This window comes from Solanum dulcamara, chromosome 1, assembly GCF_947179165.1.
Source record: "Solanum dulcamara chromosome 1, daSolDulc1.2, whole genome shotgun sequence".
In the NCBI taxonomy this organism is placed as follows: Eukaryota; Viridiplantae; Streptophyta; class Magnoliopsida; order Solanales; family Solanaceae; genus Solanum; species Solanum dulcamara.
This window is the reverse complement of record NC_077237.1, coordinates 68,745,551-68,759,669: the sequence shown is the minus strand read 5'-3', so window position 1 is coordinate 68,759,669 and position 14,119 is coordinate 68,745,551. Positions and strand designations below refer to the sequence as shown.

At 36.2% G+C, this 14,119-nt stretch overlaps 1 pseudogene across 1 annotated transcript; it reads right to left on the bottom strand.

Annotated features, from left to right (window-relative positions):
• Window positions 1-7,916: 7,916 nt before the first annotated feature.
• On the bottom strand, window positions 7,917-12,400 carry LOC129894461 (inositol polyphosphate multikinase alpha-like; annotated as a pseudogene). Its single transcript, XR_008767695.1, has 3 exons — window positions 12,162-12,400; window positions 9,986-10,031; window positions 7,917-9,284 (listed from the first exon to the last, which is right to left on the bottom strand). The product of XR_008767695.1 is annotated as an inositol polyphosphate multikinase alpha-like (transcript).
• Window positions 12,401-14,119: the final 1,719 nt, after the last annotated feature.

The following is a 14,119-nucleotide window of genomic DNA, read 5'->3' as shown; positions in this document are numbered from 1 at the left end:
TATAGGTCTTAATAGTACTCTAAGCCAGATTGAGTTGAATGATATGTGATTGGTCCCGTCTAAACCATATTCTTGTTTCGACTTAGGGCACTTGATTGAGCTATTATTTCTCTTGAGTTGAGATTCCGAGTTGATTTGATTCTTCCTTGGTGTTTGTTTCATTCGGCCATTTTACATACTCGTACATTCCACGTACTGACGCCATTTGGCCTGCATCGTTTCATGATGAAGAGATGGGTACTAGAGATCATCAACCGATGCACCGTTGAAGATCTCCCCATTTCTCGCTGGTTGGTGAGTCCTCCTAGTCTCTAGAGGATGCCGAGATTGTCTTCATAGCATTGTTTTTTCTCTTTTAGCTTGATTGTTGGTAGCCATGGGCTTGTCATCGGCATCTCCTAGATTGTTGATAGAGGCTTCATAGATTAGAGTATGGAAATGTTGGATTGTTCATTTTGTCTAGTTTTATTCTATCTAGTTATTGATTTGATAGTTGTTTGACCTTTGGCCCTATATTATGGATAGTATTCCTATGATTTAGTCTTCCGCTGGTAGAATGTGAATGAATGAAAGTGTGACTGGACCAGGTGGTTCACTTGAAGGCCAAAAATGGCTTTCGAGTGCCGGCCACGCGTAGGGTACCCTCTCGGGGTGTGACACAACAACTGGCTAGTCTCAAAAAGCAAAGGATAGGCCATCTATACTGAAAGAGACAGAAGTGATCTAGAAATGCCAAGTGCTCACCCTAGTCTCCAAATCTGACTGCAACAAGCTCGATCTATACGTGACGATAGCTGATGCTCGGCCCTACATCACGATAGTAGATGCAGAGTATAGTATGAGTACCAAGACAACCGATACCTAGTAGGCATCATAGGACAACTAAGCAGAATAGGTGAAAACAATTTGAAAAAATGGAATAAGCCTAAATAGAAGTCCACATAAGCATCACAAGGGAAAACTGTACTATCAATGAGAACTATAGCTAATTATACCCAACTGGACCCCCATAAGCCCAGCCGGGACACTCGTGCGCAAGTTAATTAAAAACTCGGACGAACCCCCATAATTTCACCGAGTACATAGAATAGCTACAACTACCAAGGATTAGAACCAAAAATCTGCGATGTCAGGAACCGAAGTACTGTATCATTTTCAAACCCAGAATCTCTAAAAGTCAATGAACTAGGGGTGCCTTAAGGGTCGAGGACGGGACTGGGACCCAGATGTTTGCTAGAATATCCTAGTGGCCAAGTCCGGGACTGGGTACCCAAATGCTCGCCATAATATATTAGTGCAGTTGAGGTCAGTGTTGGGTACCCGAATGCTCACCATAACACATTAATATGAATTGAGGCCAGGATTGGGTACCTGGATGCTCGTCATATTAGCAAGCCGGCAGAGGCTGGGGCTGTGTACCCAGATGCTCTCCGATAATTCAAAACGGAGGCTGGAACTGGGTACCCAGATGCTCACAGATAATTTATTTCATGGTGTCGAATATTCTCTTTTCCTACTAGACAACAATCGTACTGAGAATCTCTTCCCTAATATGTCAACTGATATGCCGCCAGAACTTGAACCAGAGCCGAAGTCAAACGATCACGAAGTCTAGTACTGTCGATGCATCTCGGAGTTATGGTTATACCAAGGGTATCGCCTAACTAAGGCAAACTACTAGGAACTAGTCCGCTACTCCATTCTACAAGGATCTAAGTCCGTCAGAGCGATGTCAGGGCAACTAAAGCAGGTTTACAACCTATACGAAGGCCAACATACTCCACAATATCAGCAAGATTCTCATTCACTCTTCTTATAATACTAACAAATAATGATAGGACAAACATACTTCCAAATAACAAAAAAACTCGATAACAAGACTAAAGCATGATTTTTAACACCTAAGATATACCATTAAGCTACCTAACCAAAATTTCACCATTTCAATATGTTTTCACACATTCTAGCTCAATCTAAAGAAAGGAAAACCGTAGCCTATCTATAGGCTAAACACGCGAGCTCCAAATCAAAGTACTAGAACCTTTCCCTTCTAAGCGATCTCGCAACGCTGCCACATTGTCAAAACTAGAAGCACAACATCGATACGATTGTTTAGACACTAATTTCATAAATTTTAGAGAATGTGCAACCCGTATCTAGAATTCTGAATTTGAACCCCAAAAAGGTTCTAAACGCCACCTCAAGCTCGTAAATCATATTTATAACACAATTCAGGGTGGAAAAATAATGCAAGATGATCAAACAATTAATTTCCACATTTTCAAACTAAAAAACAAACATGGAAGCCTCTCTACGCATCGATTTCTCAAAAATGAAACTCTTCCAATCAAAACAATTTACAGCATAACGTTCTTTGCGAAAAACCCCACAATCTAGCCTCAAATATCACTCAAAATGGAGTTATACTGACCAAGATACACTTTTTCAAAATTCAATAAAATTTGATTCCGAAAAATACTAAATTTGAAGCTAAAAATCGATTTCTTACCTCAAACAACGTATCAAAAGCAGATTCTGACACCTCACAATGTTCTTCTCAAAATTTCACGCATGATAGCCTCTGGAATCACCCAAATCGAAGTCAAAAAGAGTAAGAACTAGACCCTCAAAGATCAACACAATTGAAACTCAAAAACGTAACAACCAGCTACTAAAGTTGAAGTTTTACCTCAAACAAAACCTCCTCTCGAGATTCCGAGCTCACCAACAGATTCCTCATGAATATTTCTTAAATTTGGACCTTTAGATCGTCAAATTTGACCTTGAAACAAAAGAGAAATTGAGGTATGAAATGAAACTAATTTCCAAATAAATGCTGAAATTGGTTGCTTTAATAGTGGCGAGGGTGCACCAGTGCACCACCAGATTTCAGCAATTTACCATATCCTTGGTTTTGACGCTTCGGACTCATCCCGAGTCAGAAAAACACAAACCATAAATGGAATCTGATTGAAAAGATAATTCAGACTCAATGGTGTGGTTAAAATTCTAATCAGAGATCATTACAAAAAAAAGTGGGTCCCACCTCCAAATATCGAAATACACCGAGGGGTTAAAATAAACCCGAAAGCCTCAAGAACCGAATATGTTTTTAATTTCCTATTTACTAGAATATCTTCTAGAATATCTTTCAGAGTGATCGAAGGAATATCTTCCTTTAGGTGGATGAAGATGCTTCACCGACCTTGGAGTTTATCAAACTCCTACTTCCTAGTCGCTAGACTGGAAAATTGCTAGATGAGGATGAAGATGCGCCATAATATGACCTCTGTGAAGGGGCTGATCTTCCCCTGCCTCTAGCTGGATTATTATTATTCCATCCTTTGATTATAGACCATGGAGGGTCTGCCATTTCTGTAAAAATTAAATCATGTTAATGAAAATCAAAGAAATCATCAAGATCAAGATAATAAGGATCATAATCATCCTCATAAGAATGGATAGAGAATTGAAAAGGAGCCATTTCTTCTCTTATAATTTTTTAAATTATGATATCTAGAATTATGGTCTGAATATCTTCACCTAAAGGAATTTCTCTTAAGATGGTTATAAGTGTTTTATCATCAAAGGAGGATGAAAAATGATGCATGATTAAATTAATTGGTTAAGTATTCCCTACATAGGAAGTCAAGTAGAGAATTATCAATTCTCTTTTTATACTGCATATCAAAATCAAATGGAGCCAATTGAGCCTGCCACCTAGCAAATATTAATTTGGAGACATCATGCTTAAAATATTTATCAAACATATATTTGACCGATTGAGCGTCTGTCTTGATCAGGAACCGTTGATTGTATACATCATCCTGAAATTTCAAAACACATTTAACAATACATAATATTTCATGGGCCACCGTTGCATATTTACGCTGGGCTCCATATGTAAAGAATTAATATGCTTTCATTTCATATTAATTAAAGCAGTTATGTCTCTAGTAACTGGTTCAGTTATGAATGAAAAGGATATCTCCTTATTTTAATAAGTAGCAGTAAATTCTTTTGCATCTACTTTTGAAAATGGATATATCATATTAATAAAAGAGGTTCTAAGTATAATTGGAGGATGCATTTGATCTTTTACTAATAAAAACAAATGAGGAATGCAGACTTTATTCTGACAAATATGAGTGTTAGATAATTTAAAATTTATATCTAAAGTATGCCCAGATGCTGACTTAACCGCATGGGTAGTTTTTTCAAAATCATCTAAAGAAGTGTCTCTTACTAAAGTATCAGTCTTTGTATCAAGAAGAACAAGAACTTCTGTTAAAGAATAAGGTTTAGTATTAAGGTCAATCTTTGATTTAAAAGATTTAGTAATTTTATTAGACTGGAGCTGGTTGCTGAAACCATGTTATTAATTTCTCTCCTCATATTTTCATTAGAAATTTCTTTTAATAGTTCAATGACATTTTCAGAAGTAATGGTATTGACATTCAAATCTTGAAATTGAGATTGAAGTTTGTAAAACTCATCAGTTTTACACGGACAGTTATTACCTGTGCAATCAATACCACAATTAGATAAAATATCATTTTTCATTATCAGAAAAATCAATAAGTTCAACTTCACTTTCGAATTTTTAAGATCTAGATTCTGACTTAGAGTAATAATCTGATTCTGAGCCAGAAGTGTATAATAAGTCATAAACTTTATCATGAACATCTTCATCAAGTTTTAGACTCTTAAGTTTTTGAAGTTTACAATTGGGACAATATGCCCATATTGACTACATTCATAGCATTTTTCTAAGGTCTCTTTAGAATAGTTTTTGGTAAATCTCGTAGCTTTACGATAAGCTTTCTTTGCTTCATATTTTTCTTTGCTCCGATGAGAGCGGTGGTGTTTTCAATAGGGTCTATCTTCCCTAGAGTGACTAAATTTTTTAGTCTTTTTACCCTTTTTATGAGAAGGGTCATCTACAACAAATTGGGTACAAAAATCTCCTAGTTGAGATTTTTCCCTTTGGCTATTAGCTTTTAATTGTTGAGCTAGTTTAAGCTCATTACAAAGATTTAATCCTTTCTGGGTGCAGGTGACAATTAATTGACCATAAGTAAAATCATCATAGGGAATAGCTGAATGAGTTCCTCTAAGAGTTTTTCGAACTCTTTCTGCAAATAAAGGGGGAAGTCTATCAATAAATTTGGTCTTCCAATGAGTAATATAAATTCCAGGCAAGTCCATTGCTCGACTTAAAAAAGTGTCTTTATACCACCTAAATTCTCCTAAATGTCTACAACGAAGTCCATTTAGAAGAGTTCTAAGAGTTTCATTTTGATTGGTAAATCTACCATTAAAATATTCCAAAATGGTTAAAATCAGTGTATAAATTGTGTCTTGTCGAATATTTTCGACAGGTCTTTAAAATGTTCCTTCATCAAAAACAATTTCCTCTGTAGTTACTTCTCTTTTTATTGAAGTAGTAATGGCAGTGCGAGCACCTTCTGATAAAAAATTATCCCACCAACCTCGTAGTTGGCCCGTAAATTCTGCCACTATCATTTTACAAGTGGTATGATCATCATTATGATTTGTGGATTTACAATAGTAGCATACATCAACATTCGATGTAAAAGAATGGAGACTTGTCTATCAGTTAAGCCATCAACATTCCATTAATAAATTTGATCACCACTATATGATATATTAGTCTAAATCCAGTCTCTTTCCTCAATTAAAACATATTGAGAAGTAGAACGTGGGTAATAATAAGTTAGCATAGAAGGTTTAGTAGCATATCTGCTATTTTGACTTAATCTATCCGTTTTGCTACGATAACTTTTAGAGCGAAATGGTTTCAGTTCAGAAGTATCTTCTTCAATTGGAAGGTTGACTATCATACCAATAGGTTTAGCATTTAAATTTGCTAGCTTCTTATCAAGAAGTGCTTCTAAATCGGTTAAAGACTAGATTTAAAATCTTTTACTTCTATAGGACGTTGAATATGAGTAAGAGTTTGAAGAACTGTCTTGCTTTTAGACATGGAGGCAACATTCGATGGTTGACTCTTACTTATGGTTTTAACTAATAAAATTAATTCATCAAGTTTATTATTAAAGGAACTAATATGTTCTCCCATAACTTTAACATAAAGACTTAAATAATTATTTGGAGCAATCAAATTATTAATTTCTCGTATGCTAATTTTAGCAACATCATTATCAATGAATTTCTGGAAGGCTGAAAAGGTGAGTCCTGTATTATTAGGCAAAATAAAAGGATTTTGAGGAGGGTAAACCGCTGAGTGTTAGATAATTTATACTTTATATCTAAAGTATGTCCAGATGCTGACTTAACCGCATGGGTGGTTTTTTCAAAATATATTGAAGGATTTAATCCTTCTTAAACACAGCTAACATCTTTCCTGTTATCAATCACGGCAGTGTTAGTGATAGTAAATTCATTATTAATTAAAATGGTGCATTTAATATCACAATTGATTGGTTACACAGATGCGGGATATTTGTCTAATCCCCATAAAGGTCGATCGCAGACAGACTATTTATTTACATGTGGTAGTACAGCTATATCATGGAGTTCAACAAAGCAAACTATGGTTGTCACTTCCGCAAATCATGCAGAGATAATTTAAAACCTTCAAGAAACATGTGGCCTTTCTTTGAAAAGAGGTGTTCCAACAATATTGTATGAAGAAAACGCTGCATGTATAGCTCAACTGAAAGGATGATACATTAAAGGAGACAGAACAAAACATATTTCACCAAAATTCTTTTTTACTCATGATCTTCGAAAGAAGGGTGAAATAGATGTCCAACAAGTTCGTTCAAGTGACAATTTAACATGTATGTTTACCAAGGCATTGTCGATTTCAACCTTTGAGAAAATGAGATATAAAATTGGAATGCGTCATTTTCGAGATATTAAGTGATGTTTTAATTAGGGGGAGTAAAATACGCGTTGTACTCTTTTTCTCTTAGCCAAAGTTTTATCCCATTGAATTTTCCTGATAAGATTTTTAATAAGACAACACTCAAGTCATATTACCAGATGTGTGTACTCTTTTTTCTTCATTAGGCTTTTTCCCACTGAATTTTTTTCTAGTAAAGTTTTGACGAGGCACAGCATCTATGGATGTTCAAAATAACTATGTATATATTATTTCTTGTAAAGTTTTTATTGAGGCAAATTACACGTGGACATCCAAGTGGGAGTGTTAGAAATTAAGTGGGAAGAGCAAGTGGCTGTCCACTAGTTGCTCCCTTTTATTTACGTGGGGTCCACTGAAAGTGGTCAAGTTGCCCACTAGTTTTCTCTTCCTTTTAGCTATAAATTGCCAAAGTTTGGCAATTGAAAATACAACATAGATACTGCAATATCTCTCAATTCTCTCTTTATCTCACTCTCCTCCTTATTTTGCTAAGTTTAGTTTATTTTATAACAATACATAGCTTTTTTAATTCAGTTTTATTTGTCCTATCATTTTTTTCTCAAGACCATTATTAGTTTGACCTTTGCCTCATAGTGCCTAATATCAATTAAAGATACTGATGATGCAAATTCATGTAGGCTTTGAAGTCAGGTCAGCTTCCTGCAGATCTAATGTTGGTGACTAGTGTGTTTTGTCTTTTCTCTTGACTGTTGGTTCCTAAATGCATGTGTGGCTGTACCCACAGATGTGTTACTTGTTCATGTGTTTATTAATTGTTCTTTACAAACTGCAATTGTATATTCAACGGTTAGTTAGCCACTCTTCCTAGGCAATTCTGCTGCTTAAGGACTAATGTCCTGTCATACAACGGTTAGTTAGCCACTTTTGAAAACAGCATTGATTAATGAAGTCAATGTGCTCTTTTTTTGTCATTAAAAAGTGTTATTTGCCTCTTGATCCAGAAAAGAGCGAGTTTAGTACCAGAATAGATTCAAAGCACAGCTGAGGTAAGGTAGCAAATATGTAATCAAAGACTGCAAATCATAAGTTTAGATTGTCTTTGCACTACAGAAAAATCATAAAAGACGCGTGTAAGCATTGCATAGGACTCCAAATTGACCAACTCAGGCAAATTATCCACAGCATGGTGGAAAATGTGGCTTTATTGGAGTCCAGGATGAGAAGTGGTTCCAACAAGAGTTTTGAGTTGTATCAGCTGACACCCTTATCAGAGTCAGTAAGCTTCTTCTGATCAGCTACAACACCATAATCACAGTCGGTAAGGTTCTGATCAGCTACAACACAATTATGAGAGGCGGTAAGGTTCTGCTGATCAGCTACAACACCATTATCAGAAATGGTAAGGTTATTCTGATCAGCTAAACCACCATTATCAGAGGTGGTAAGGTTCTCCTGATCAGCTACAACACCATTATCAGAGGAGGTAAGGTTCTTCTGATCAGCTACAACACCATTATCAGAGGCTGTAAGGTTCTTCAGCTTTTGCAGAAGCTTCTTTTCTGCACTCACTAGGAGCAGTAAGAATTTCAGCTATGAATTTTATTAACGAGCAGAGACCACCCAAGAAGTTATGATCAATGACACCTCGTCCTTCGTAAACATGAGCAAAGTCAATCAGCTTGATTTGCGCACCTGGATTCTTTCCTTCCATTGCCAGCTCTTTTTCAAAGATCAACAGAATTGAGCAAGAATACAAATGGAATATAGTTTGATCCTCAAACCAGGATTTCAGCTCCAGTAACTGAGATAAAATGCCAGTAGAGCCGCCATAACCAGTTGATGCGAAAGCGCAGTCTGGTTTCGAATCCAAATCTTTCAATGTGTTAGAAGAAACAAACCTTCTCAGGACTAACTTGACTTCCTCTGCAGAGAGTTTCTGAGCAGCTTTCTTTCCAGGTTTCCAGAACCCTAGTTCTTTGCTTCTATAGATTTGCAACCCCGATATCCTGAATCCTAATGAAAGGCTTGATGATTCTCGATCCTTTTTTAAGCACTTTTCAATGTATTTCTCGGATGCTTCGGGTGCCCAGGTTCTTGAACCAATCTTAATGTCCATAATTGAAGGACTGACACGACCTAATGCAAGATCATCCAAGACCAAGTGAGGCAGCATGCCAGATCCATCAGATGCTTCTACGAGCTGAGTGCCATAAAAGGTGGGGAAAAATCTTTGAATGTGTTCCGGGATCCCACTGTTAGTAGACAATGAAGTATAGAATGCAACCTCATTGGACCCTCGTTCATCACCTTGCAGAGGCTTGTAGAAGCGCCCTGATTCATCCACGAGGGGACCCAGCTTCCCAATGCCCGCTTCATGTCCTGCGACTTGATGCTGAGGGACCTTAAGCATCTTCACAGAAAGTGAAGCACTTCAGAAATAAAAAAGAAGCGCAATTTTCTAGCAAACAAAGTCTCCAACACACAAACTCTCTCCTGTATTGAGACCAAATTACAACACTTATCAGCCTCTTGGGAAAGCACAACGTTCAACCTGAGTTAAAGAATGGAAAATCCTTGAAGGTACTAGTACTTGAGAAATCAAGGAATTCAAGTAAAATTGAATCTAATTCCAATTTTGTTGTTTGGGTTGCAGTATCATGTGATATAATATGAATTTAACTTTCACCATGATAATCATTATAAATCCAAGACCAAAAAGTTCTTAGAAAAGAAAAGAATACAATAAAAAGAAAGAAAAAAAAGAACATACAAGCGATATCATACACAGATATGGTTATGTTTTTAACTCTAGGGTAGCACTGGGGGGCTAATATATTTGTTCCCATATGGTCCGAGTGGTCAAGACTTCCATAGTCTCTTAGTTGGGTTTGGTGTGGTATAAGTAAAGAAGAAGAAAGGGGGTTTTCTCTCTTTCTTTTTTGGTTTGATGGGAGCGTTGAGAGGGCTTAAGTTGAACAAAGGCCAATCTTTTACTGATTCTCCGTTCACAACAATTGATGTTACATTATCTAAAGAATAACAAAAGCTATAGAAGCATTTAGTTAGGATTGCTTCTGGAACCAACTAGTTGCTTGGACAGAATAATGTTACCTGCAGTTTCTCCATACATATTAATAGGCAGCTTCTGCAACGATTGCTGTTCAAAAATGAGTCCAACCAAGTAAGGACAAGAATGACCAACGAACAACATAAATTCTTGGAAACACAATGGTGACAATCATCAAGCACATTCATCTCCTTATTATTATTTCCCCTCAACCTTGTGCTCAAACTAACTAAAGAAACTACCTGATGAAACTAACGAGCACAAAATGATACCAAACATGACACAAATTTAGGGATATACTACATAGCAAATCAAGGTTGATTATCTAGGATATAATAAGTTTTCTTTTTTAGCTCGTTCCTATCTATTAGAGCTCAAACTCTTTAAATCAGACATGACCTTTATGATAATAACCCAAACTTCTTGTTGAAAGTCATTTTATTCATGAGGTGAACTCTATCCTGACTGGCATGCCATACAGATTACAAATGGCACGACAAAAAAGCACCACCAATTGTGTCAGTTTACAAGTCCCTGAACGGAGCAACAAACATAAGGTTTGATTGTTGGCAACAAAAACTTATCTGCTTTGCTAGGCTTGCTTTCACCTGGTCCACCACCAACAATGATTCATACGGCTTCAACTACAGATGGATGGATGAATTTAAAACTAGTATCCCAAGGACCACCACACAGTGCCATTTCCATTTTGGATAATTCATTTCCAGGACAAAACAACACATATTTAACCTATAATATATTTACACACACAAGATCGAAGAATAATAACAGGATTATTAGATCACGTAGAAAATAGTTGGTTAAGGAAAAAGAACAGGAAACTAGTTAGATATACGAGATGTCAGCAAGCTTGAAGCCACATTCTTGTGGAATAACAGAAGTTATTTGCACATATGTTTAGTGCATTCCCCGAAATAAATAAGTTGGCATATGTGAATCAAGTAAACTGAATCCCAAATTAGTTGGAGTACAAGATGAATCATTTGTATCCATCCAACTCCATGGAATAAGTCCACATATATCAATCAAATATGCATCAATATCAAATGAGTTAAGCTCAGCTAAATGAAACTTGGCTTCCGCTGGCAAGTTAGCATTCCAACTTTGAGAGTGCACATCTAGGCACCTCAACTTAATCTGAACCGACAACTAATCATTCAAGCTCGGACTCTCCAAACATGTTACTGCACCATTCGACATTTTTATAGAGTCCGAGCAATATAGACTCCAACTCTTTCTCCAACTTTGAGAGTGTACATCTAGACACCTCTACTAGGTCTCAGCTAAGAACTAAACTCTCGAACTCATCCTTCAAATTTGAGAGTACACATCTAGACGTGTCATCTTGGTTTCAATGGACAACTAAACACTCCAACTCGTTCTCACTATGTCTCATGGACACCCGATGTTGACGTAACACATAAATTTTAGTGGTATTGAGATGATTATTTTGTAAGTTTGAGTATTCAGCTGACACAGTGGAGACGAGTTGAACTGTCTAGATGCGTATACTCAAAGTTAAAGTGTCAATTTTGAGTGTTTGTTTATGTATAATGCATATATTAAATAGTACATCCCCTGCTTTTAGATCTTGGATTGCCCTCTAAAAAGCTGCATAGGTAGATCACAGGTAAAAGACTGCAGATCACTGGGACTAAGAACAAATTAAGAAACAAAATGTAGCTTTAAGATTAAGCAGATTTATGGATCTTATTTTTACCAAAAAAAGAAAAAACAGAAGCAAGAACATCAAACAAAAGTCAAATCGAATCTGGCAAAAGTTAGAGCAGAAAGTGGAACCAGAATAAGTTCTTTTACCATACAAAACATACAAGTACACTAGAAAATTAGACCAGCTTAGCTCATGTGCTAGCAACAATCAGAAAAAAACAAAAAAGTAAATACATTTAAGAATATACAATAGAGACCAAAGATTGCAACTTTATGCAAGTATTTGTATTTTTTTTTCTCCTTAAAGGTTAGTAAAATATAAGCAAGCTTTCTTGAGCAAAAAACTGAATCAAAGCCAAAGAATTAAACATTTTTTTCAAAATAAAAAAGACCCTTCATTGATGTTAACAATCTTTACATAGCAAATAATAACATCAATCTTGGCAAATAATATCAAAGTTCGAAAAGAGAAAAAAAATAAAGATTCAGAATCTAACAACTTTTGAATTAGAAGATTCAACTAATTACCTCTCTTCCAACTCCTCCAACAAGCAGAGAGATTTCAATTGGACATTTTCGGAAAGTCCTAACAAGGTTTAAATAGAAGAAACTAAAGGCTACTGCGGGTTCATTAAGTGCGGTGATGTGTCATTTTTGCCGAGTAGATCTAGCCATTTTAGTGGTGGAAGCCTGTACAGAATTAAAACTATTTGAATGTAAACTGCTATCCTTTTAGTCGCAATTCATGTGACACTCGGTCCGCATCCGTCGGTTTAATCTGATTGTATGTATGATTAATTTGATTTGTTATTTTTTTTATTTGTGATTAAATTAAATTAATAATATACTTTTTACTTTTCAGTTTTTTCTTTTTAATGATTCGATTTTTTATTTAATCAATAAAAAAATGTTCATAATAAGTAAAAGTGGAACACAAAATTCTAAATTAATAACTTTTGTTTAAGATAAGATTATTTGAAATACTTCTAAAGAACATGCAATATATTGTCGAAACAACATTAATCATTGTCTTCGTCACAATCAAATTTAAAATTGAAAAAAGAGAATGTAATAGTAGGTTATGTCGAAACGAGAAAAAATGTAGCAGAAAGAGACAAAGCGATTAGTTTGTGTTGCCTATGGCCGAAAGTAATACTAAAAATTAGGAAAAATGATTGGTAAAATGGTAAATTAAATATTATATAATTAGAGTAAAATAATAATTTTTATATAATCTTATTCAGTTATTAGTTCAACTATAACTAAAATCATAAAATCGAAAATCAAATGGAAAATTTCGTTCGAAAGATGGAATCATAGATTCCGTCGATACGAACACAACAAAAATTACCGCGTCATCAGATTCAACCTACAGCTCTTCGAATTCGCAAAAGAATGAAGTGATCACTGTTCATTGTTCTAGTGAGGAGTTGCTGCAAGCTGAAAAAATCATATCTCTAAGGAATCGTGGATTACTAAATGTTATAGGGACTACTGGTGATGATTCTTCATCACATATACGACCTACAGTTCAAATTTGGAACGAAAATAATCAACAAATTGGCAGCAATGAACAGGCGCAGTCCATCAGCAACGCAGCCAGAGCGCCGCCAATGCGCCTTCAATTTCCAGGCAGCTCCGGCGACTTTCGAGCCATCGCACCATCTGGGTTTTGCTCGCAAGGACATGGCGCCCCTCTGGGAATAAACATTTCAGGCGAAATGATCGCCGGCGAACAAATTGACGCCGGCGCCGTAGCTCCGGTGATCCAAATGGGACGAAACCAATGCCAAAGTGTTCACGAAAATGAGGAGCATCTCCCAGATACCGGGCGTCATCTCGAATCACAACCACATGCTTCAAATTTCTCTTTGAACACTGCTATCAATGGTGTCGCCGAAGCTCCGACGAACCAATTGTTGTGCAATCATTGCTAACTGGTTTAAGACAGTATTGAGAAGCTCCCCACACATATGGAATATCTCGAATCATCACCAAATGCTTCAAATTTGAAAAGTCGTCATGACGACTGTCAAGGTGAAGCCGACGGAGTTCAGGTGATCCAATTGCAGCAACACTTATACCAAAATGCTCACATTGATGATTCTAGTCCAAAAAACTATTCAGGTTGTTTCGAATTTCCCTCAAATAATTCAAATTCGAAAAGTCACAAAGGTGTCCATCAGGTGGAAGAACAATGTGAGACTACAGATAGTGCGTTGCATTCTTTAATGCATCAGGACACTACTCAGCATCAAGAAAATGTGCATCAATGTCAAAGAGATCAAATAACTAATACACATGTTAGACTCAATAACGACCATGTTGATCATACTGAGCAGGAGCTATTGACAGTGCCAAATGATCCCAGTGTTCAGAAAATCAGAGTTTTTGCTCAAGTATCACCAGGTAAGTATCCTAACCTTGATAGTCATATTGTTCATGATAGAATTACTTATACTAGTATTCAAGCTCAATTACAATCT